The following is a 26,714-nucleotide window of genomic DNA, read 5'->3' as shown; positions in this document are numbered from 1 at the left end:
CTAGAGAAGGAGTTAGGTAAGAAAATGGGAGAGGAAACGCTAGGGAGGGTCTTGAAGGCACAGGACCTGTGGAAGACAAATCAGAACTCATCTGTTTGACTCTGTTCCTGACAATTTCCTTTCCTTATTTACTTTGAAGTAGTAGGATAATTTTTGTCCACAACCATGCAAGTAAAATATATAAGACAGGGTAACAGTGTCATGGGCCACAAACAGCATGCTTTACAGAAAAGTGTTTGCATCAAGTAACACTGGACAAGTGCATCCTTATTCCCCTCCCCCCACCTGTCCCACAGCAGTGCTGAACGCCTTGCCCCTAGCTTTATGGGAATATGAGTCCTCAGCACTTGTTGCCAACTGAATGACTATGATGTGGATGTGCCAGGCTTGTCAGAGCTGCCTGTAGCATCCTTTCCATCTGTTCTGTCTGTTAGCCACAGGTTTCCTTAGAGAGCTTGAGTCAGCAGACCACAGCCTGGGGGTTAAATCTGTCCAGTACCTGGTTTTGCTAATATCATTTTAGTGCAGCATGACTGTGTCCATTGATTTTGGATATACTCTGTAGCTATTTGTGTGGAAATCAGGCATTTGTAGAAAATATCATATGCTAGAAAACTAAAAATGCTTGCCATCTGGTCCTCAGGGATGACGCTGTTCTGCCCCTGGCCTTCGCAGAGGCTATACCACCAACCTTGGATTACTCCTCTTCTGACCCTGTCTCATCAATTTGTCCTTCTGTCCCGTCAATTTGTCCTCCTCTTATCCACGAATGAGCATGGTTTTGTCACCCCGTTGTGTAGCCCTTTCTTCTCTCCTTTTCTCATAGTCACTGCAGGTGAAACCAGTCTTACTGAGGTCACATCACAGTGCATTTCTGTCAGACTCTTACTGAGGTCACATCACAGTGCATTTCTGTCAGCCTTTGTCATTTTTTTATTTCTTTTTTTTTTTTTAAATCCCTTTTCTAAATTGTTTCCCATTCATACTTGAAAGGGTTTTATTTCTTGGTTCAGAGAAGCCAAGAGGAGAAAAGCACAAACTTCGGTTCCAGTGAAAGAACTCCTTAAAGCCGCGCCTCATCACCCGAGGAGGCCGTTCTCACTCTGGGCCCCTCAGAACACCAGGCTCCACTGAAAATGGGCATCATTCCTCATCAGCCCGAGGGCTTTGGAGAGGATCGAAGCGGCTGGGTGTTAATATGTGTGTCATTTGTTGTGTCCTGTACCACCAAGAACACTGGCTGATGGGTTCTTTCACTTATATGTGTTTGTGAAAAAGGAAACTTCCCTTCTGAATTTATTGGGCCAAAATGGTGATTTGTGAGTATTTTTTTATTGTTCTGAAAAACTGCTTCAATAACAGAAAGATATTCTTGCTGAATTTGGTGTAAATAAGAAAACATAAAGTTCAAATTGCATGAATTAAAGTGTCTCTATAGGAAACAATAATACTGAATGAATACCTTTTAGAATATATTTTTAAAACTAGGAATACTACATTTTGAGGACAACAGTAAAGATCAATAATAGGATCTAGACATTATAGGATTTTTATTCCCAGATGACCAAGATTTTTGTTACTGTTCTTTTCATGACAGAGCTGTCACATAGAACATTACAATACAAGTTTTGTCTGACTTAAGATAGCATATTCTTGCCTGCCTTACACAAATCATGAGTCTACTGTTAAGAAACATCCCATGAGTTTATAGAAGGTGGTAGAATAGGAGAGGTAGCCCACCTGCTTGTTCTTTCCCTAGGAGGGCGACCATGTGATCAGCTCATAAAGGTGGAGGAAGCGAGGACTCGTGTGTGTGTGTGTGTGTGTGTGTGTGTGTGTGTGTGTGTGTGTGTGTATCATATATAAACTTAGACCTCTACTGGTAATGTAGAGAAATTTATTTTAGATCAGACCTTTGCTATACATAGAGTTTTACCATTTATTAAAGATGAAAGCATTAATTGCAAACTAACTGAAATAAGTGTGCTTGTTTATTTTCATATAAAGAATTAAATCTTGGCTGAGTATTGGATACTACAAGATGAAGACATCTTCAATATTTTTCACAGTTGATTGATATTTTGATTTTATAATCGTCAGTGCTGAGAATGCTACTTTGCATAACTGTGCAGTACAAAATGACAGTAGTATGTTTCGGGCCATTGCAGAAATTGGAAATCCCACTTTAATCACAAAGCAAAATAGGTGGCTTGTTTTAGAACTGGTTTACAGGTAACAGCTTAAGCAGCAATTTCAAAAATTGAACCCTCCAACAATACATTCCAAATATATACTAATTTCGATTTATATGCTGAGGAAGGATGTTAGCAAAGTATTAGAAGTCTTTGTTTTCCGTCATTATAGGATGATGTTTCTGTAAGCTCTGAAAACTGCAGTAGAAGTCCTGCAGTAGATCATGGTCTTCTCAGTTCCGAGCTGAGATTTTTTGTGGCGCTTGTTGGCATTGTGTGGTGTGGTGGCATGCACAGTGTGAAGTGCTCATGGTGAATGCTCAGAACCCAGGCTGCCAGGAAGTCCCCATGCCACAGGAGCAGGTGCGGTCCCCTTGCCACAGGAGCAAGTGCGGCTGCACACCCAGAGGCTTCAAGCCTTCTTCACACATTCGATTTTTGAATTACAATGAGAAATCCAAGCGATGGTAAAGCTGGGGCTGCAGAAGAGAGCTGCCGCCTACATGGGGAAGAGCAACCCTTGTGGACTTTTGGTTCATTTCTTCACGGTGCTGGGGAAAAAGGAGAAAGTTGAGTGTCCTGTTGGCAAAGTTCCATAATGGCCTTGTAAAGTGGTGTGACCACCATGTGTTTGGATTGCTTCTACAACTGCCTTCCCAGCAATGTCACTGCACAGAAGAGCGAGTTGCTATTTACTTTGAAGTATTAGAAGTGTTTAGGAGTGAAGACAGCCCTAGACTGCATCCCTGCTAGCGTCCCGACACACATACTGGGAATATCTCTGCTACCTCTGTTGGTTGTTGGTTGTCAAAAGTGTCAGTAAGCTCCGTTTTCTGATAGTCTGCCAGGCTCCACACCCACCACGTTGCTCTGGATCAGGTCAGCCTCCAGATGTTTATTGACTGAATCAGACCTAGGAGTTAGCATACACTAAGTATCTACACAGTCTTTTGCTGGCATGTTTCCTGTGGCAGCCCTCTTTGGGTTTTGTTTTTTTTGTTTTTTTTTTTCTCACTTAACATAGGGTAAAGGAAGAGAATCAGGTCATTCAAAAGAAAAGCAGCCTATTTTAGGCACACTGGATGTTTTATGTGGTGGTATCTCTTTCCCCCTCTTACCACAGAGCTTGGCTTTTTAGAGACCTGGAGGAGCTCCCTCGTGTTCTAAAAAGGTAACTCCTATTTTTCCTCTCACGCCGTGTATTTAATATCACCGCTGTCATGTTTTCCTGTTGAAGCTAGCATTTGGTAGAACTCAGTAGGAAGAGGCCTGGGAAACAGGAGGTCAGATCTGTTCTGTAGAGCAACCTTGGACAGATGACTTAGTCTTTGGGTGTGTGCATTAAGTCTGTCAACTGCAAGGCTGCATACATGAGCAACATAGGTTTTCTACCTTTCCAGAGTGAGTGACTATGGGATGTGACCTTTCTGCTTTTTTGCTTGCAGCTAGTTGGCCTGGGAGTATCTATATCATCTCTATATCTATATTTATATCAACTATATATCTGTATAACTGTGTCTCTGTGTGTTTCTCTTTGTGTATGAATGTTTGGTTTTGAGAGTTCATATTAGGAAAATTGACGTGAAACTTTTGGTGTCTTTATTTTAATTGAGCTCTTAAAGCCACTAAGAGAAAGTCTCAGCTTGTCTCGTCTCTCCAGACACCTGCTTTAAACAGTGTTTAGGTATAGTGCATTGTATATAACATGTTCTTGGTTATTAAGTTATGACTAGGTGTGTAGAATAGCTTGTAAATTGGTAAGAATTCTTGTGCTGACCTCAATGGCCCAAGCCTTGTCATGCTGACTAGCCTTTGAAGGCCCGCCAAGAGCCTGATCACCAGTTTGAAGATGATTTTGTTGGTAAATGGGACTAAATATATCCTCAAAATCGCCAGCCTAGGAGGAGAGGTCCCTTCTTCCCAGGCTGTGAGATTCCCTGGGCTTTTCTTTTTCCTCCCTCCTCCTCTGCCAGAGACCATGAGAAAGCATCATGGATGTACATTGATCATCTAGAGCCATGTGACCATCAGTCCAGTACCATCTTTGCAGATCAACCTACCTACAAGTGATATCCTGGGTGCTGTGGCCCAGGGATTGGGGCCTGAATTAGCTAAGTGTTAATCAGGCTGAAGTCAGGGATTTACCATGGCTGCTGTCTTCTCTGAGATGCAGCTGGGGGAAGGATTTGGGTTTTGTGGGCTCTTGGGCCAAGCACCGTGGTGTCTTGTTGTCAGTAGAAGTCGATCTCTTGGGCTCTCATTGGGTAGCTTGCATCATGGCAGCCTGACTGTTCTTTATAACCAGCATGGGAGAGAATCCTGTGGCAGAATGGATATTATAGTCACACATTCTGTAATTTCTGATATCCTACCAGTAATAAGTAGACTATAGAATAAGAGACAGAGATCCCAGGGCCGCTGTGGAGTCTGCCCCACCTGAGCCTGACCTCATTTCTCTTTGTGTCCTCTCTGTGAGTTCTTCTACTTAGGAGCATCTGCTTCCTGATGTACTCCCTCCCCTCCCACTGTCTTCCTCACCCTCAGAGACGTCAAGTTCCTTGAGTGATGATTTCCTCCTCCTCGTCCCTGCTTTAAGAAAGGTAGCTACAGTGAAAGCTAATCTGAGCTCAGCGAGTAGCTGTGTGCTGTAGAGTAGCTGTGTGCTGTAGAGTAGCTGTGTGCTGTAGAGTAGCTGTGTGCTGTAGAGTAGCTGTGTGCTGTAGGTTCGTCCTCCCTCTGAGGGTGCTGTTCTGAGGCTGGGACATGATCATAATATGTGTTGTCTTAAAAAGACCTGAGCTGGGCCCTGTGCTCTTCATGCCAACAACAGGTTCTAAAACTAGATGGCATTTACTGTCCTTTGGGAATTTCTCGGGGATTTATGCTAATGAGTTTGTGGCATTAGCACATCTGGCCCTCGAACTCTTGGCCCTCTGAGCTCTGAATGTTGCTCTCCTCTTGTCTTCAGTAAGCTGAGGGTGCACCTTTTTTGCTCTTCTAGGGTCTTCCTTTGGCATGTGTCTTGTCTTCAGTTACTTCTCTTAGCATTGAAATAGCAGTGTAGTATTGTGGGTGAGAACACCAATTGAAGCTGCCTGGCTTTGAGCCTCAGGCTTGACCATGAACTGAGTCATCTTGAGCAAATCATTCAGTTTTCCTTCTGAATAGATGCTGGTAATATTTTTGAGCCCTCTTCCCCAGCCCCCCCCCCCACCTCTAGCATCTTCTGATTGCTGTTGCTTTCCCTTTATTGCTATGGCAACTGTATACCTCAAGCCATTTCTGGGTGACCTAGTGAAGTGGTCTGCATCATTTCTGAGCTCTTGCAGATACTAGTTTTTGTTGTTATATGGACCTTATCCTATTACTTGCTCTGTTTGCTAACACTGAGGATAATTTATCACTTAGGGAACACTTGTTTTCCATAGGCCTTACTGGAGAGCATTAATTATGTCTTCGTATCTAAAGTATGACATCTAGCTACAGTACTGATTTCACCCCCATTCTAGTGATGAAAAACTAAGGTACGCAGAAGTGGTACATTGAGCTCCAGATCTTTCAGGAGTCATTGGGAAATCCAATTCTTGTGCTCACAAAGCACATGCTTTCAGTGAGTCAGAACACTGTTTCCCAGAGAGAAGCCCCAGCTTCTCCAAGTAAGCCAGCTCCCCAAGAGAAGAAATAGGAATCTGAAGCAATCTTAACCTGTTGCTATAAGTTTCCCCATCCTATCTAGGTTTAGGTTAGAGTGTACATTCTAGAATTATAACTAGAATTATAACTCAGTGGTATGATGCTTGTCGAGCAACTACAGTGCCTGTGTCCATTGTTCAGCACCACACACACACACACACACACACACACACACACACACAGACAGAGGAAATATATTTGTTTTAACTAGGCTTTGCGTTATCTGTTGTTGTTTTAGCATTGTGTTTGAAGCATACTTAGGATGTACTAGGGTTGTGCTAGTCTCACCAGGACTCACACATTTGGATAGTCCTTGTTAAGTGGGTCATCCAACTTCCTTGCTTAGTTCTGCTGGTCTTCGTATTGTACTGTAATCGGATGTGAACTTTATCCTTGTCTTAGTAGGATTTCTCTCTCTCTCTCTCTCTCTCTCTCTCTCTTTCTCTCTCCATTCTTTGCAGCTGTCTCTTATCCTACCCAGCATGTGAGCTCTGTGGGAGCTAGAATTTTAACTATGCAATTTTCCTTTACATACTCAGCACCATGCTTGCCAAGTACAGGGTACTCGGAAATACTTAGCGACTAAATCAAGTTTTCTCTTGATGGAACCACTTTCTATCTTAGAGTCTATCATGAGTTGGTTATCCACACTTCTGTCTTTGTTAAGGTTTCTGTTGCTGTGAAGAGACACCTTGACCACGGCAATTCTTTCTTTCTTTCTTTTTTTGTTTTTTTTTTTTGTTTTGTTTTGTTTTTCGAGACAGGGTTTCTCTGTGTAGCCCTGGCTGTCCTGGAACTCACCCTGTAGACCAGGCTGGCCTCGAACTCGGAGATCTGCCTGCCTCTGCCTCCTAAGTGCTGGGATTAAAGGCGTGTGCCACCACCGCCCAGCTAGCAATTCTTATAAAGGAAAACATTTAACTGGGGCTGACTTGCAGTTCAGATGTTGAATCCATTATCTTCACAGTCAGAAACATGGCGGCATGCAGGCAGTCATTGTGCTGCAGGAGAGAGAAGTTACTGAGAGTTCTACATCTGGATGCGCACCTCAAAGCCCACCCCCAGTGACACACTTCCTACAACAAGGCCACACCTCCTAAAGGTGCCATCCCTGTGAGCCTGTGGGGTCCTTTTCATTCAAATCGCCACAATCCTTAAAAGCTCTTCCCTGCTCCCAGCGCTTGGCAGAGTGAATGGGTGGTTCATTAGTTGCTGACTTCACTTTTAATCATTTGGAACAGCTGGCACATTACCATTCTTGATTATAATTTTAATTCTTTCAACTAATTTATTAAAATATCCCTTTTTGTTTTGTTTTTTTATTTTTTTGTTTTTCAAGACAGGGTTTCTCTGTATAGCTCTGGCTGTCCTGGAACTCACTCTGTAGACCAGGCTGGTCTCAAACTCAGAAATCCACCTGCCTCTGCCTCACAAGTGCTGGGATTAAAAATGTGTGCCACCACTGCCCAGCTAAAATATCTCTTGCAATAGTAAATAAGGTGTTTTGCCCCTTGCATCAAGGGGACTAAGCTCAAAGGATAAGGATGCTTCTGCTTCCAAGCTGGCATGGCCTTATCCACACTGCCCTCACTGAGGCTGTAACGTGGTGCTGAGAGAGGCCTTGGAGATGAGCTGCCATCATTTTGAGCATGGCCCCCCACATCCTGCAGATGCATGTGGAGTACACTGCCTCTGTTGGGAATGAGTCATTTTCTCCAGTACACAGAAGGAACTCAGTACTGATCTGACACCAACAGACACGCAGCCCCCATCTGCTGACTGATGTCAGGAAAGGGTGCTAAAGAAGGGGGCAATCTCCTTTCAGCACCCCATTATGATAAAAATGTGTTTCCTAGAAAAGATGACAACAGGGAGCCTCCACTCATGATACCTCAACAGTATGGCTGCGGAAGCAAGACCTGAACAGGGGTAACAGCAATAGACATGCTAATGTGAAAAGGGGATCTCGTGGGGCCCTGCTTCCAGAAAGAGCTACACAGGAATAATGACTGCTTGGAGAGGGGCAATTCACCTTCCCCAGGAGTGGGCCCCAATGGTTAAACACCAGGTGCTCAGCCCTGAAATCTTATGCATACAAACTACAGTAAACAGACTCACCAGGTTGTATTTATAACTGATGACTAAAGAAAAGAGACCATGAGTTAGAGAGGAAGTGGGAGAGTGTGGGAGGGGTTGGAAGGGCTGAGGGAAGAGGGAAATATTGTAATTTTAGTTTAATTTTTAAAAGTTGCAAACGTACTATACATTTGAAAAATAAATGTTTCTATCATGTTTCTATCAGAAGTAGGATTTAAACCTCTTTCCAAAGTGTTTGCATAAGGAGTCTATGAATTTAATGTGTTGCATACTAGTTTTGCCTTTTATAACAAGGAATTTAATTGTTTCTGTTGTAATCATGCTAGTAACATGCTAGTTGGGATTTCCTTTTGAGGACACCCTGTACAAATGGGTCTGTGCACTCATCTCTAATGGCTGTGACTGCTCTGAACTGTGGCCAACCATATAAAGCCGTAGGTAGCCAATGAGCATGCTTTTCCCTGTGCTGGGACTTCAGGCTTTCCCTGGGCAGAGGTCCTCCCCCAGATCTATTGCTGCTGGCCAGATCTATCTAACTAGGAAAGCACCTGAATTCATGTGGCATTTCCTCCTCCTCCTCCCTAAGTCCACACTGCTGCTCCTCTTGGCTTGTGGAGCTTGAAGCTTCTCTTCTGTCTTTCCTTCAGTGACCGTGGCAGCACCATATGGACCGAAGCATGTTAGCTTTCTTGTCCTTCTGTCTGCTCTGAGCTAGGAAAGTTAACCGAGAGACCTGTCTGTCAGTGTCATCTACCCAGAGCCACACGTGCTTCACATAAAGTGATCAATGGTTGCATTCTACTGGGGACAGGTGGGATGTTTTCCATGATGGTCCCATGTGAAAAGAAGAAAACAAAAGTCCTATTCCTAGTGTGTGACCCTACCTGTTACAAGATTTAAAAACGGATGTGAAATGCTGTTCCGAGTGACTTCCTCTTCAGACAGACAAGCAGGCAAGCACCAGCAGTTTGCTGAGGAAGTTCCACTCTCGGGTGACCATGCGCACAGCTCCAGGATTTGATGAACTCAATCTTGGGCAATCAAGGATTTGCAGTTGTTAAGTGTTGAATGTCCCTGTTGCCAAGGCAACACCTTTGTTGGATCAAAGGATGCTGACCAGGCCCTTTAGCTTTACTTAACTATCACTACCACACAGACTACACAGACAGGAAGGGAGACTAAGAAATGGAGGCTGGGGGAGAGGAGTTCCTGTGGCTAGTAAGTGGTAGACTTTTGGACTCTCTGGGGCTTTGTTGTTTTTATTGTTACTTGTGTGATACATTTGACAGAGGTTATTTGTAAAGACCATAAAACTGATGAGATTCTTCCTCCTGGTGACAGGTGATGGAGACATACTGGAACACACGGAGAAGCTAGTATCTTGCAGGAAGCCAAGATGAGGAGAGTCTTTTTAAAATAATCCGTAAGTAAATTTTTGCTAGCTCTTTGGAGTTCTTTCAATGGCTGAGTGAATCATGCTTAAGAAGTCACAGTAAAAGTACAGTATAATCAAATGAGTTAATAAGTCACCATAAAAGGATGGTGCAATCAAATGACTTCAGTTTGTAAAAACTGAAATGCTTTTAAAAGTAGGTATTAGGGTGGAATGTTGGCTCAGTGGTCAAGAGCACTGGCTACTCTTCCAGAGGACTCAGGTTCAGTTCCCAGCACCCACAGGGCGGTTATCACTTGCTGTAACTCCAGGTCCTGGGGACCTAAGAGTCTTTTCTGGCCTCTGCTGTACATACAGCCACAATACATAAAATTTAACAAAGCATTAAGACAAATTTGAAGTAAGTATCTAGAAATCTCAGAGCACGATTCAAACACCTGAGAAAGTTTGTTGGTGCGCGTGAAACTTTCTTTGTAGAATATGTCATTTTCAGTTGAGTGTATCAGGTCTGGTAGACAGAACAAAAGTGGCAAGTAACTGGAGGATTCCTTGTCCTAGGTCAGCAGTTAAACTAGGAATGGCCCCTGGAAAACACAGATGACCTTGCTTTCAGGGGCCCCTAGAGTCCACTTCCTTAGGTAGCTTCTGTGGGCACATTAGAAGTAATTAGGAGCAGAACTGCTGAGTGAGTAAAATTTGATCCATAGCCTGAAAATCTTCGCTCTCCTTTGTGTGATGCTATCCCCAGAGAGACGTGACACAAGCTTCTACATCCTTGATTGGAAACCAATGACAGGCCCTACAGACCAGAGTAAGAACACAACCAGAGTCACACTTTGTGAACCAAAGCATTTCTTAGGGTTACTTACAGAAGCATGCCTGAGGGTTACATATGGGAGCAGTGATGAGTCAAAGGCAGCTACATCACTGAAAGCCCACCGCAATGTGGTGCATGATTCTCAAAAGATGGGACCCCAGAGCTCTCTGCTTGACTTTTAGGCAACTTGACAGTAGCCTGGGCCTCCTTAATAGCCCTTGCTGCCTTTATAACCTTGGGGGAGGGATGGACCTAGGCCATCTGGTCCATTTCCAGAACTCCTAGGGACTTCTGAGTTATTTCCTGAGTTTTAATGAGCTTCTCTCCAGAACGTTGAGTTTTAAAGGGCTTTCTTTACAACTTCCAGTTCTCAGTGTGCCTTAGAAGCATGGTCGTCACAAAGTGCAATAGCTCTGAACAGTACTTAGTTATCTGATGTCTACATGTGGCTGGTTGTCAGTTCTCTGTGAAAATGGCACTGTAGTGCATGTGGCAGTGGGGACACACATGCTCTTGTGTCCCCCAGCTCATTCATCTGTGTGCTGGATCTAATGAGACCCATTCTGACGTGAAAGACTGTTCACAACACTCTGCAACACTGCAGGTGCACAGTAATTCGGGTGCTTTCTGTCTGTGTACTTGGTATTGTGATTTACAATTTATAAGCCTTTTAAAAGATGGGCCAGCTCAAACACGGCACCTCTTTGAAAGGACACTGATAAATACTTTAAGTAGCAAAGTTCAGTAAGTGTCAGCACCGTGGCTCTGCCAGGGTGGCTTCCAGTGTCTGCAGGCTTCTTGTGGGTATAAACACTTCTACTGTGATTGATTTTAGCCTGTCCCATAGAAGTCACCAAAAGTGGGTTTGAAAGTGACACGCACTCCATTATATGCTCTTCTGTGAATCAGACGCAGTCCCAACCAGCATCAGTGGCCCAGCTAATGATAAAATAGTCAAGTATTTATTACCCTTATTTTGGGTATAATTTTTAAAATGTCAAGTTTATGTAATTTTTAAAGAATTTATTTTACTTTTGCTAATCTGCCTGGATGTGTCTGTGTCTGTGCCCATGGAGGCCAGAGGAGGGCATTGGAATCCGTGAAGCTGGAATTACAGGCAGGTATGAGCTGCTCGAAGTGGATGCTGGGAACCAAGCTCAGGTTCCCTGCAAGAGCAGTAAGTGTTCTTATACTTTGAGCCCTCTTTCCATCCCGAGCTCCTTTAGTTTAATTATTATTGTGGCCAACTTGCCAGTGGTCCTGAGAAATCAAGAGTCTGCTGTGACAGTACAAGCTGGCTCAGCACACCCACATGGTGGGCTCCTGCTGGACAGGCATGGCGGAGCCCAGCTCTGCAGTTCCTGTCTCGGCTGTGATGGTAATAGCACTTTGCTTTGGCTGGTGGCAGCAAGGTTTGGTAAAATCCACATTCTTGTTGCCACATGGCTTCTGGAGTCAAGGCCAAGACTGATTTTGAGCTCAAGCCTCCGTTATCACGGGCCCCACTGGCATTCTTGAAAGGTGAAGTCAGCTTTTGGCTGACCCCTGGCATCTCTTGCGTCTTCTGGCTGCTCTGTGACAATTCTTGGAGACAGGTCCCAGCAACTCCCTAGCTTTCTACTTCCTTATTCCTCCCACTTCTGTGACAGCCTCAGGCAGGCTGAGCTCCTCTGTATACTGCATGGGGTTTTGCTCTTGATTCAGAAATTCAGTTTTAATTCATGGAAATTGCTTCCAGAGAGACACCACCTAAATGACTTCATGTTCACCTTGGCTCAATTATGAAATCTCATAGGGAGTCAGCTAGAAAAAGGAGCAGGCCCAGGATGGGACTGGTCAGCATTTCTTCTGGAAGCACTTTGTTTTTCAGTTTCTCTCACTTGCCCTTTAGAAAGGAATAATTGGAGCCTAGAATTGCTAAGTGACCATGGAGATTGTGCTAGCGGTCTTGAACTCTATGTCTCTGCCACCTAGCTTTCAAAACACTTGTTTATTAAGGTGTTAAAAAAAGAAAGAAAAAACCTGGGGTAACCTGAATCAGACTTATATAGTCTCAAAACATTCACTTCTCTTATTTCCTCTGAAAAGGCATTTACAGTCCACAGTGAGCTTGGGGATTATTGAATTATTCCAGAATTTATTCTTGTCTATTTCATGTGGAAGCTTATGGTTAAAACCAGAGAGAGATCCCTGGAATATGAATTACTACCCCAGGGCCTCATCAAGATGGGGGGGGGGGGGGGGGGTCTGTGTAACAGAAATAAATCACTGAAGTTAACGCTTAATAAAGTATTTCACAGCTAAAAATAATTGACTTGTTTCATTCTCTCTCAGGATGGCCCTTGTGTGGTTTCCAAGTATCAGTGTAAAGTGGTCAGATCTGCTAGGTGTGGGGGAGCTTCAGCAGAGTTCCTGTTGCAGCTTTGTGGGAATCAGCAGTTTTCTGGGTACCAGATGACATGGGTTTGAGGGTAAATTTCAATACAAATAAAACATGCTAATTCCACTTCAGGGATCAGCAATGAAGCCTTACCAAAGAAAACAAACATTTCAGTCGGTGCAAACCATAAAGGAGAGTGCTTAATTACCTAGGTGTCCCTGAGTGCAGGCTAGATCAGCGAGGGTTTCAGCGGCAGAAAACATTTGCTTTGGGCATTTGCTACTAATGTCTCTATCTATATGAGAGTTAGCATTACTGATGAGAAAGAACTGCAAAAATGTGGAAATTATTAAATTAAAAACTCATCAACTTTGAAATACTAGTTCAGGCACCCCTGGGACCTTGGGTCAATCTTGGGGTCACATGCCAAGGATGGTGAGGATGGAGTGAGATTGGAAGTTTATGTGATCAGCATGAAGTCTCATGGAAATGGAGGACTGCTAATTTAAATAAGGTGCCCTACCTAGTTTGCTTCTTCAGAGAGTGCCTCCCCTCCCCACCTCAGCAGTTAACCTTCTTTGGATATCACCAGCTCAAAGGCATTTAGATAAGATATGGAGGATGCAACTAGAAGAGTCTTCCTCCCCTCCCTCCCTCTCTCCCTTCCTTCCTACTTTAAGCATACTTATAACATTGCCAGAGTCAAGGTATTCCAACCTGTGGGGCCAGCCTCTGGGACCTCAGACCATGCTGCAGATGCCATCCACCCATTAAGAAGTAGACAGTGTCCTGCACTCCAGATCAGTATGTTGTGAACTGTCTTGGGATGACTGCACTTTGCTGTGCGCTGGCCTCTGATTTCAGATGTCATTGCTTTCCATTCACCTGGTTAATGGCCTCTTCCTCAGCGAGCATTCCGATCTCATTCAATGTGTACAAGGTGTAAGTGTGTAGTTTTTCACTTAGCCAATTTGTACTGACTTGGTCGCTCACCTGCGTACATGCCCTGTCTTTGACATGTTCGTCTTTTAATTTCACAAATGACATGTTAATTTATATCTGCTGTCATATAAATTGTTCAGCATACAGATGCAAACAAAGTTAAGCCCTTCATTAGTGGATTGTTTCCTTTGATTTCTGTTTTTCCCTCTGGGTATTTTCTCACTTTTCCATGATGGGTGATGTGTTAATTAAAGTTCATTATTGGTCTTTGAGATGCCTCTTTCCTTTGTCATTTTATGGTAGACGGGAACCAGTTGGTCTTGGCTTAATAATACCTTAATTTGGGTAATTTGGAGTTGACCTCTGCAGACACACATCTCATGCCCTGACACCGTGTCAGAGATATTTGGTGGACTTTACTATTCCCAGGAACTAGTCCTGGCCAGGTGCATGAACTCAGGAGCTATAAATCCAGGAGCTATAATTGGTGGTATCAAAAGACCTGTTTGGCCGATTGGCTCCAAATTCAGGAGTGTCACACATAGGTGACCACATACTTTCCCAGTGTCCACTTCCCACACATACCTGCGAACATGTCACGTCACAGTCACAGTTTAAATAAAAGACAGACCCTTCCCACCTTAGACCCTTCTTCCTTTTTTTTCTTTCTTTCCTCTCTTTGTGGCTAATAGACCTCTTCCACGTGGAACTGCTTTGGCCTGGTGTGGTTTGTCCAGACTTGAGCCGCCATTTTAATATTTCAGTAATAGCTTGTCCTACTACCGGTCTCTGTGTTTGGCATGGTACCATTTCGGTTCTGGTTTCTTCAGGATTGAATTCCACAATTTTCTTAGTTAGGGTTTCTATTGCTGTAGTGAAACTTCATGACCAAAAGCCAGTTGGGGAGGAAAGGGTTATTTGACTTACACTTCCAGATCCCAATCCATCATTGGAGGAAACCAGGACAGGAACTCAAGAAAGGTAGGGACCTAGAGGTAGGAGCTGATGCAGAGGCCACGGACAGGGTGCTGCTTACGGCTTTACTGCTTCCAGTAGCTTGCTCAACCAGCTTTCTTATAGAACCCAGGACCAGCAGCCCGGGAATGGCACCACCCAGGGTGGGCTTCATCCTCTCCCATCTCCTCTCCCATCAATCACTAATTAAGAAAATGACCTACAGCAGGATCTCATGGAAGCATTTTCTCAATGGAGGATCCCTTCATTCAGATCACTGTAGCTCATGTAAAGTTGGTCTAAAGGGAGCCTGCACACGGCTGTTCCGTTCCGTTACTTCTGAGCGCCTCTGTACTGTGCTTGCAGAAGGTGGATGTATATGTTTGCTTACTTTGGCTATTTTGAAGATTTGATTTTTATTCCTAATTGTATGTGAATGTGTGTGTGCCTGTGTGGGGTTGTGCATGTGAGTGCATGCTTGTGGAAGCCAGAAAAGGCATTGGATCCTATGGAGTTTAGAAGCCTTTGTGAGCCACCCAATGGGGGCTCTTGGAGCAGAACTCATGTCTTCTGCAAGAGCAGTGGTGCTTATAACAGCTGAGCCATCTCTCTAGCCCTCTTATTTTAGTTTTTAAACTGTGTTTTACTATGTAGCCTAAGCTGGCTTTCAAATTGCAGTAGTCCCCTCCCTCAGCCTCCCCAGTACTGAGAGGACAGGCGTGAGCCACCAGACCCTTCACCCTATTTTATTATTAAAGGTATTTCTTAGACCTCGGTCTTTTAAAGTTTTTAACACATAATCACCATGTCAATCTCAGACATGAAGAGGAGCACGCCGAGAGCTGTCAGGTTCCTTTTCAAATGGCTGGCTTCTTCCGTGTGGTGGCTGTGTGGGTGTTGATTTTAATATCATTTTCCACAACAGATACCATAAATCCATCCTTTTGAATGTATTAAATACTTGATGACCAGTTAAAAAAATTAAAATTTTACAGTTTCTACTACTGACTCTAGCCATTGTGTTTATGATGGCAGACCTGACACTCTTCCCAAAATCAGCATCAATTTTAAAATTTCAATTTTTCTATTAAAACACTTTAGACTGGGGAATTCAGCATAGGTGGAATTTCTTTCTTAAGAGGGTACTATTTGTATGTCCTCTGTTTTAAATGTTATACACTATTTTGCAGTGTAGTAGATAGACTAAGTCTAAAATCACGTGTACAAGATGGAGGTCACCACCATAACAAGGTGCGCCATAAGTGAATTAAATTGAGCTTGGTTTTTAGTTCTAGATAGAATTCCAGGTGCATTTTCCATGTTTTGATTGACATCTGAGTGCTGTATTAGAAATGTTATTGATGTTGAATTTCTGATCAGTCTTGAGTCAAATGAGCTATTAAGAACAGTTCAGAGCTAGGCAGTAGTGCCCCACACCTTTAATCCCAGCACTTGGGAGGCAGAGGCAGGTGAATTTCTGAGTTCAAGGCCAGCCTGGTCTACAGAGTGAGTTCCAAGACAGCCAGGGCTACACAGAGAAACCCTATTTTGATATCCCCCCCCCCAAAAAAAAACAGCTCAGAAATGCCAGCATCTATTAGATTCTGGACATGCTATCAACAGCTAGGCAAAAATTCACTAACCTTAGTCCTTTACTGAATGTTTCAAATTCAGTTTATAACCAGATGGAGAAATATCCGGATTAGCCTTCACATTAGGCATAGCGTGGAATTTACTGCTAGATGCAGATATTTATTCCTGAGTCCCACTTCTAGGAAGTAAACTCATTTTCTTCTCATAGAAGTTACTCCTCCCACCGATCAAACTAGATACTCTGCTTGTAGACCAAGGTGTCATAGATACATGGCCCTAGCTAGAAGATGTAAGTCTTTGTTGAGAGTTTTAAAACTACAACTCTGAAAAGTGGGACAGTTCCTCATAGTGGCTGTGCTAGCGATTGAGTAGAAGGTCGGTTCCAAGATCTCTTGTCCAGGACAAGTTCATTGCACTTGGCGCCTAAGCCCAGTGACGCTGCATCAGGCGTTCCTGTTGCCTGTGATTCTCATTCCGCACATCCCACCTTAATGCACGGCCTGTGCTGCTGCAGCTGCTCTGTCTGTTACACACAGGCTAAAGAATGCTGACTGCCTCTCCTGGCTATTTATATTTGGACTATTTATCAGTGCCCTTTGTCACAGATCGCAGCCATGAAACATTTAATTGGATAACAGGGCATCTGGTTTCTGACATACCTTCTTGGGAAGAGTGGCAGTGTTTATTTCCACCCTTCACAAAAGCGGATTTGTACTGACACTGATTAAACTTCTGCCTGCATGTGTAGCAATGACTCTAGGTGCTTGCTTTAATACAAACGTCACATGGCTTTTGATTAGAGCATTTAAACATCATCTTAAGGTGTGTGTAAGTAGGTAAACAGAAGTATTTGTGGCTATAACAAACACTATGAAAGAAGATATCAGTGCTGTGGCAAATTATCAAACGTGTACATGTTTCTTCCTGGAAGGAAGCTAGTCTTGACTGACTGACTGACTGACTGACTGACACTCTCTTCAGTAGGCTAGTGTTTGGGGAGCTGAGATTTGATGCCCACAATGTTGTAAACTTCCCTTCCTTTCAGGAAGTACTGGATTTGCTTCCTGAGAAGCCTTCTGTTTTGTTGGAAACGTGTTATAAAGAGCGAAGACACATATCTGACACTTGGCTCCTGTTTGCCAGCTGGTTTCAAAAACTATAATAGTTGTTTGTTCTTGATACATTAGCAACGTTTTCTTTTCTCTGTTGTGTTTGTTATATAACTTAAGCAGCATTGGATCAACAACAGTGACCATTTAGGATGTGCTAAGGCCTTAGGGACATAAAAACTCTGAGCCTCAGATGCAGTTTACCTGGTAGGAGAGAGGGGAGAGAGCTCACTGGGAAGGAAGGCACGAATTATGAATGAGGTCTGTTCCCCTTGGAGCAAAAGAGAGGACAAGAGAGATCTTCAGGGCTTGGGCAAGTGAAGGAGTTCTGGGAGGAAAAGGCCTGAGTGGGTCTGCATTGGGAGCAGTAGTAAAAGTTGTATGGGAAGGTCAGACACCCAATGTGAGGCAGACATGGAGGTGAGTGTGTGCCCAGCGCTCAGGAAAGTGCCCTGAGCACAGTGATGGCATCTTTGGCAATATAATGTAAAGACTGGGTTCCATGGGCTGGAAGCCGGATTCTGAGGTTCGGTTTCTTTTTTTTCCCCATAAATGTACATTTTATGGAAAGCTTTGCACTTTGTGTTGTCACTGTAGGTAACAAAGGCCTAGAAATATTTCTCCCTTTCCTCTTGCAAGTATAACCCAACTATATCAACAGTGGTGGCCTTGTTTCTGGTGCATGGAGGCTGTGGGAAATGTCTTTACCAGCTTTGTGCTCTGATTGCAGCCAATGGCATTTAGGAAGTTTTTCTTCCTCCTGGGTGGAGCATCTGCTCTAACAGGCAAGCTCGATATAGCAACCAGCGTACACCCTAGTATAGACTATATAGTATATCATGCACAGCCCACATAGTTCACATAGTACAGTATAGATTATATAGTATATCATGCGCAGCCCACATAGTTCACATAGTAGAGTCAATAGCAGTTTTCTAAATTAAAAAAAATCAATGCTTTTAAAAATACACATAAACTGGCTGAACATCTCCTATAAGGAGATTATTTTCTTTTTGACCACCTCTGAAGTTACAACTCAACAATTGAGAGAGGAAAGGCTTCAGACTTGATGACATGCTGAACTTTGACATTTCTCTGTAATGATGGTGATGTGTCAGAAGGCCCTGCGGGAAGGGCCTTCTACCCGGAATAGCAGCTGGACAGCATTTAACCCCAGGGACTCTGGCCCAAGGGACCAAAGTTTGGACCAAGAATGGCAGGATTGGTCCAGGTGCAGTGGGAAAGCTTCCTGTCATGCCTGCTGCTGAGAGAGTTGCTAGGATGTGGAGGTGGTGTGCAGAGGCTTCCAGAAGCTAATTTCAAGGGCTTGTGAGTTAGCTTTAAGGGAAGTGTAGGGGGCCTTTCACACCAGGCTCTCCTTCGTGTTGCTAGATAAAAGAAGGCCTATCTTGCTTCTGTCTCTTTACCCAATTCTGTTTTCTCATTCCAGTTTGTTATTCCCAGTTGGCTTGGCAGAGAACCTCAGAGAGATGAAGCTGTTCTGGCCAATTATTGATAGAGCCCAGGCTAGGAAGGGTGCTTCTCTGTTTGTGGTCCAGGGTTCTCTCTTCTCTCTCCTGTTGCCTCATAGAAAAGAGCAGCAGTTTCAGAAGACCTACACTCATTTTGAAGAAATCTTGAACTGTGGGATGACTAGCTCTAGTGAATCACAAGGAGATCTGGGGAAATGGCTCAGCCTGTAAAGAGCTTGCCGTGTTTGCTGTTGGCCCACTAGGTCTTGAATTAAAATCCTAGAACACACCTAAAAAAAGGCCAAACACTAGAGCCTAGGTTGTCAAGAGGACTTAGGTAAGGGCTTTTGGAGGCCAAGCCTGATAAACCTGAGTTTATCCCTAGGAAACGATATGGTGAAAAAAGAGAACTTACTCCTTGCCACTGACTTCCATACAAGTGCTGTGGTACCTCCACTCCCAACAAACAAACAAACAAACACATTCGATGGAGCTGGGCATGGTGCACACTTAAATCCCAGCACTGGGGAAGTGAAGACACATATCCCTGGGACTTCTACCTAATTGGGGAATTCAGGCCAATGAGAGACCTTGTCTTAAAAAGCAGACCAACTAAAAAGGAAAGATACCCAAGATTTCCCTCTGGCCTCCATGCATGAACATACCCATAGCCATGCATGGGCTTGTGTGTATGCACATACCATACCATACCATACCATACCATGCCATACAACATACCATGCCATGCCATACCATGTCTCTCAGAGAGAGACAGAGAGAGACAGAGAGACAGAGAGAGACAGAGAGAGAGAGAGAGAGAGAGAGAGGAGAGAAGTTGAACTCAAGGGATCTTCTCTAAACCTAACAAGTAATAATGTGTACCTTGAAAACAAATTTCTTGATTTGGAACATGGCTGCTTCCTAAAGGTGCCCCCCATGCAAACCGGATGACCCAGGTCCAATCCATGGAGCCACTTAACGGTGGGAAGAGAAAATGGACGGCTTGAAGCTAGCCTCTGACCTACACACCTGTGCTCAGTCACGCACACACGCAAGCATGCACAATAATAGCCAATAAAACACCTTCCTGTCAGAAACTCCATCAGTATTAGTGATTAATTCATGTTTTAATAGATCAGGACCCAAGGAATTGGGAGTTCTACAGTCTCCTATAATTTGTCAAATTTCAACTGTTTAGTTTCTTTTAAATGTTTTTATTAAAATATGATGTTTAAGCCACAGTATCTAAAGAGAATGTTTAATTTATTCATTTTTAAATGTATTTAATTTTGTCCTAAATAAAATCACTCCTTTAAGATTCTTTTTTTCTAGCAATCCTTTTCTTTCCATTATATAGTATCAAGTGCAAGAATCTTAAACTATAAGCCTAAGTTTCTTGTGATTTAAGAGACTCAGAGCATACAACACCAACAACTGTTAAAGCTCTAAAACTCTCTGTGTACTTTTAGCATAAAAAATTTAAATTAAAAGCCAGCTTATTAAGATTTCCTTCCTTTTCAATTTAGGGGATGAGACCCTTGAGTATGTTAAGCCAGTATTCCTCACACAGGTACATTTAACCCTGCCTCCCCCTTAAAAAAACAAAACAAAAACCAACCAAACAAAAATCTCTTTAAACATTTGAGTCAGAGTCTTCCTAAATTGCCCAGGCATGGCCTCCTGCTCCTACCTCTGGACTAACTGGGATTACAGGTCCCCATCACCAAGCTCTGCCCCGTCTGTGGCTGCCTACAACTAGGGAGTTCCAGATTCAAGACGCAGCTTGTCTGAGTATCTGCTCTGCGGAACAAACACAGTGCTAAGTGCCTTTCATGGAGGGTCACATATAATCTGGCCACCTCTGTTAGGTGGGCATGTTCCCGGGCTCATTGCAGATCACTAAATTGCTGGTCTGCTCTCAAGCCTCTCAAGCCTGCTTTGAAGGAGGTCTCAGAGCGCTTTGCATCCAGGACAGCCTCAGCTCAGGAACTTGTACCAGCAGAAACCCATTAATCCCGGCTTCAGAAAAGTTTCACAAACTTTAGAACTGCTCAAGTTCTTAAAAGCTTAAACTGGGGTGGGGGCTGTGGAAGGCTGTTAAACTTGTCCTAAATCAAGAAAGGAAGGTTCCGCCTTAACCAACAGTGAAGGCGCTTATTGGTTAGGCTTGCATAGGGGCTGACTCACTTCATTAGCTGTAGCAGAGGGCCACGCCCTACATTCCAAAAACCCTGTGCTGCCTGAGGCGCGCGGGCCTTGCTCCTGTAGCCCCTGAGCTCAGTGTCCTCTGTGCCTGGCTGTGCTTCCCAGAGGCGGTCTGTGGGGACAGCTGGCCACTCCCCACCGCTGGTCGGCTGCACGCAGAGCCCCGCGCTAACTTGTCAGGAACTTTCCAGGAGGCTGCCTTTGGGAGGAGAGGTACGTGTGGCTCTTTGTGGGAAGGCAGTTCATTAAAATAGTCTCCAGGGTGATGCGTTGTAGCAGCACCAGGCGGTGGGACTCCAGGAAAAGTAGGCAAGGAGAAAGCCGCTCTTGGCTTCCACAAAGCGCTCTGTGATCACCAGTGGGATTTCCGCCACCAAGCAATGTCAGGGGAATGGCTTACTAGATGGGCTTCAGTGTTAAACTAGATACTGCCTAGTGGCAATGCGGTTGCTGGGACTGTGGTTCTTAATCCCTAGGGCAGGCAAATCAACAAATGCGCCAAATGCTGTGTGATGCTAGCCCTGACGTTCCAAGTGTATAATCGACAACCCGGATACAAGTGGTTTCAGTTTGGGGTTGTCAGACTTCCCTAGAGTGGGTTTTTGAAAGGTGAGACTGTATTTACAGCTTGGGTACTGAAATTTTTAGGAGTACATGCCTCCTCCAAACTCACCTCTCCATGAGGTCTTCCAGCCATGATACCGGAGGAGCTGGTGACTGGGCTCTGTACAAGGTGCCAGGAGGAAGCGCGTGCTGCCTGTGTTTTCAAGAGTGTTTATTCTGCAGGCTGCTGCTTCTCTTACTGCTACAAGGTGATTGCTGTAGTGAAAATAACCAAGAATGCATGAGGGTTGCTTTTGGTTTTTTCTCCTTCCTTTTGCTGTGTGTTATTACTTGAGCTGTACCCAACAGGAATCTGAGCGGTTTTCATGAATGGGACACATTTTCATTCTACTTTTAACCTGGTTGAGTTACTATGTATGTTCCTGGGGATGTCTCCCCTGGGATGCATGAGCATCCCACCAGTTAAGGTAAATCTCGAATTCTTTGTCATGTGGGTCTTAAATTTATGTAGAAATGAACTTGGTAGGTGTCTCTTTTAAAAAATCTGGTCAGCAAATTTATTTGTATTGTACAAGTTGATTTATTTAATTTTATTTTAGTTAATGTGTGTACCAGATAGGCAGGCACTCGGTGTTCAGATGGCATAGGCAATAATAGGGACATTTTAAAACTGACCCATGGTTGAGAATGTGAATTAAGCTAGGGATGTTATCTCTGCACTTCTGCATCTACGAAGGTGTAGAGCAATGTTTCCAGTCAGTGGAGGGGTTAGTAGAGCAACATTCTGTGTGTGCAACTGACCTTGCTTAGGTCTCTAAAGGAGACTTCTCTAGAAAGAAATCACTTCTCATTATTCCAAGAATGAAAACTACTTGTTGATGGTTGGAGATGTTACCCTCTGAGCACCCAGCTTCCTGGGCTAAGTGTTTAAGCCAGCTGTGCTGCCTTACATTGATCCGGTGTCTGGGTGAAAGGTAACACTTGGACAGCTTGAGGAACAGCTTCTGAGCTACACAAAGGACACTGCTGGGGGCTGGAAGGCCCCCTTGGGTGGTGAGTGGGATTTGGGAAAATAGCTTGTTGACTTTTAAACATCTAAGATCTAAAGGCCTAATTAAATAGGGATGGTGCACTTCGTCTGTTGGTTGTTACAAAGCCTGGACACTCAAGGGTGATCCTTCATCTCTACCATTGAGGTGTTTTGCATCCCCCCCCCCAACATGTCCCCCACCCACTGATTTTTCACAGTAGCTAAGAGGAAGGTGAATTCCCCCTGCCTTGTATTTCAAGACTTGGTATAATCTGCTAGTTACCCTCTTTGTTAGAAATCGCCATCAAGCATTTGTTATTTCCCCCACCCCCCTACTCCACAGCCTCCCACACCCAGCCCCCCACCTCATGGTTCTAATAGGTGTCAAACAGTGCCAGTTTTCCTTATGTGAAATGATCCCCAGGATAATTTTGGTTTGAAACAGACTTTCCAAGTGATTTAAAAGATCCTTGGTGCCCCTATGCCTAAGTCTCAAAGTTCACAGAACAATATATTTACTCAGGAAGCTTGAGGTTTTCAAATATTAACTGAGCAAGCCCTAGACTCTTGATGGGTGGTTTGATACACGTGGCTGCCCCAGGACTATCAATCTTTGTTGACTTTTTTTTTCTGAAGCAAGTTAGCTCTGAATTTGTCCTTTATGCTCCTCAGGAAGTACACACGGGGTCTCTCCAAGTGTGAAGTCAAACACTGGATGTAGGCTTTTCAGGGATGACTGTTCATAAGAGCACACCTGAGATGTTTGATATGCCTTGTGGGAATAGTTTTCAAGTTAGGTTGGCTCTTCGTTTAGTGTTAAACTTGCTTTTTCAAATGGTGAGGTAGGGGCTAGAACGATGGCTCAGTGCATGCTCATTGGCTGAGAGTACCCACTGCTTTTGTAGAGTCCCTGAGTTCCTTTCCAGCACCCATGCCAGGCAGCTTACAGTAGGGAATAATGAGGGAAAGGACATGGGAGTGGATAAGATTTAATCTGTTAGAAGATAGACAAGGTGCAGTGTCTCTCAGCAGAGGTGGTCTTCTGCTAGCACACTGTGATGCAGGAAAACAATGCCACCCACCTAGAGGACCATTGGGGCAACCTCGTCCAACATACCCCCACCTCTTCACCTTTTCCGTCTGTCTTCCTTGGAACTCCCCACCTCTCCAGCCAGGAATGCCTTGGCCACCTCCTCAGATCTCTATATCCTAGCTGTTTGAAATGACAATTATGCTCCAGGATGTTGAAAGCACATAGCCGGACTTGAGGGTGAGGCTCAGTGATAGAGCATTTTCAAAGCACCCATGAGGATCTCATTCACTTCCTGGAACTAAAACAATAAACAAACAACACAAGAAAAGAACTCACAAACAGAATATATCAGTGTTATGGTCTAACTGCATGGGGATAATCTTAGAACAATCACAGGAAAGAAGGATGCCAGAAACTAGGTTTTCAAAAACAGGTAGATGCTCAGTTCTAAAGGCATTGGATTGGAGTGTGTGATGTTGTCTAACAGAATTGTGAAATATGTTTTTGAAAAGATGGGTGAGGATCACATAGAAAGCTGTTGAGAGCTAGCACATGTCTGTAATCTTACTCCTTGCAAAGCAGAAGCAAGCACACCTGGAGCTCTGGGCCAGCGGGGCTTCATGGTGCGACGACCCTCAGCATCTCAGTATTGGACGTGTGCTTTCTAAAGAACCTGTGTTCATTACTTCACCTCTCTCTCTCTCTCTCTCTCTCTCTCTCTCTCTCTTGTTGTTTTGTTTGTTTGTTTTTTCTTTTTTTTCGAGACGGGTTTTTTTTGTGTAGCCCTGGCTGTCCTGGAACTCACTCTATAGACCAGGCTGGCCTCAAACTAAGAAATCTGCCTGCCTCTACCTTACTTCTTTCTTAATGAAGGCGTCAGACAAGTACTTGGGGACAGTGGCATAGGTGTGGCATGTCAGCCTTAGTACACCATTTAAAGTGTGTGTGTTCTCTAAGAGGGAAAATGTGGGTTGGATATTGCTATGGATAGGTGAGCTGGTTGAGAGGACCGTGGCGTTAGACTGAAACAGCAATCTTGATCGACATGACTTGATAAAGCTGGGGAGCTCGGATTGCTAGAGGTGGAGTACCTGGAAGATGCTTGGATTCACTGCAACTAACAGTAAAGAAATGGGACTCTGGACCAGAGAACCAGGTCTTGGATGATTTATTGAACACCTTGGACCTCCATTTCCTTAGTCACAAACCAGAAATAGAAGCTTACCACATTAGAGGTGAAGACACTGAAGGATTAAAGTTGGCAGTCCTCTGGAGAAGTGCTCCAGGCCAGTACCTTAGTGAGGGTAGCTTGTGCTGGGTTGGCATTTAAATTGACACCTGGTGTGCATGCGCGGACAGTGCAGTCTATAATCATTTGAGCAGTGGTTCAAAGACACTGAGTATGCTCAGGGAAAAGAAGTTAGGTAGGATGTTGCTTGTTTAATACAAAGATGCGGATAGCCAGCACCAAATTCTTTGTGTCCCCAGTGTTAGATGGGCTTTCCTATGAAGAGCTCTAGCTTGGTTTTAAGAAGAATATGTACTGAACTAGGGTGTAGCAGACTAGTTCCTGGATTTAGTGCAAATTTTCTTTGTGCAGTTTGGTCAACTGACTGTAGTTCTCCTTAGAGACCAGTGTTACCCTCTAGAGGACATATGGTAATGTCTGGACATAGTTTTTGTTGTCGTAACTGCTGCTATCCATCTTACAGGCACAGGATGATCCCATGACAGGACTTGCTCTGTCCAAACTGCCAGTAGTACAGAGTTGAGAAATCCTGGTTTCACAGTTGAATGCTTGCTGTGTTTGTGAAATTGGAATCGCTGTTTTTGCTTGGGCAGTATCACCAGCTAGCTGAAAGAATGTTTAACAAGAAAGCCTTTGAGATTTAGTATGTTCTAAAATCTGCAGGTGTCTACAAGTTCGATTTTTTTTTTTTTTAAATCATTGGTTCCATGGTCAAATAGTATTTGCCCCTTCTCTAGAGGAGTGTACATTAGTGGTTTGGAAATAAGGTAAACCTACACTTGAATCTCTGCTCTCCAGTGTAGCTGCTTGTGGCTTGAGTAACCGTGGTATGGTACAGTCCTCACTAGGTTGCCTTGAAATCTTCTCTGCCATTAATCTAAAACTCTTCAATTTAGCCTCTGGCAAATTTTTAAGACAAAGACATAAAGCAAACATATTCTTTGCCAAAATACCATAAGAAGTCTAGGCCACTTACTAATATTATTCTCTCTTGAAATTTTTTTGGCCAGGCTGCCATAATTAACATCACTCTTAGCACTATGATCTTCCATATTACTACTAGAATGGCCCATTAAATCCCCAACCCACCACTCCCCTCTTAAAGCTTTCGACTGCTATTTTAGTTCAAAACCTCGAAGTCCATGTTCTACCAACAAGCAGCATAGTCAGGCCTATAGCAGCAATATCCCGCTTCGTTGTGCTACCAACTCTTGTCTTGATTACTCTTTTATTTCTGTGAAGAGATACCAAGACCAAGGCAACTCCTAGAAAGTATATAATTGAAGACTTGCTTAAAGTTTCAGAGGCTTGGTCTATTATCATCATGGCAGACAACTTGATGGCATACAGGTGTGGTGCTGGAGAAGTAGTTGAGCGCTACATCCTGATCCACTGGGTGAGAGATGGGCTTTTGAGACCCTAAAGCCCATGCCTAGTGACCACTTCCTCCAATCTCCTAATCTTTCTAATCCTTTCAAGTAGCGCCACCCCCTAGTGACCAAGCATTCAAATTTATAAGCCTAGGGGAGCCGAGGGGGGTCATTCTTATTAAGACCACAGCACAGCAGTATATGATAACAGTTTGTTTGTTTTTGTGAGGAGGATAAGGGAATTGGGTAGTGCTTACTAAAATGTGATATTTGGAAAGAGGATACATAAGAAATTTGGCTTTTAAAAACGCTCATGGGTAACAAAGAATTCTTATGTTTACTGCAGAAGGCTGTAAACTTTTTTTGTTTTGTGTACATGGGTGTTTTGTCTGCATGCATGTCTATGAACCATGTGCATGCAGTGCCTGTGGAAGTCTGAGGAGTGTGTCAGATCCCTTGGAAGTGGACATATAGATGCTCGTTAGCTGCCGTGTGGGTGCTGAGAGTGGAACGCTGGTCTTTTACTAAAGCAGTAAGTGCTCTTAACCAATGAGCCATCTTCCAGCCTCAGACAGACATAAACACGGGAAGTGCTCATGGGGGGGGGGTTGCTCATGGGGA

At 43.9% G+C, this 26,714-nt stretch overlaps 1 protein-coding gene across 8 annotated transcripts in view; it reads left to right on the top strand.

Moving 5' to 3' along the window:
* The window catches only part of Sgms1 (sphingomyelin synthase 1), a 266,886-nt gene that overhangs the window by 158,453 nt on the left and 81,719 nt on the right, over positions 1-26,714 (top strand). For 7 of the 8 annotated variants that reach the window (XM_031390092.1, XM_031390093.1, XM_031390091.1 and 4 more), the window contains one exon: positions 9,324-9,405. The gene's annotated coding sequence lies outside the window, so the exon portion shown is untranslated. Of the gene's footprint in view, positions 1-9,323; positions 9,406-20,869; positions 21,061-26,714 lie in introns of those variants that run through there. The other variant, XM_031390098.1, reaches the window with a different exon arrangement.

This window comes from Mastomys coucha, unplaced genomic scaffold (genome assembly GCF_008632895.1).
Source record: "Mastomys coucha isolate ucsf_1 unplaced genomic scaffold, UCSF_Mcou_1 pScaffold21, whole genome shotgun sequence".
Lineage (NCBI taxonomy): Eukaryota > Metazoa > Chordata > Mammalia > Rodentia > Muridae > Mastomys > Mastomys coucha.
The sequence above is the reverse complement of the archived record's forward strand: the minus strand, read 5'-3'. Positions and strand labels throughout refer to the sequence as shown.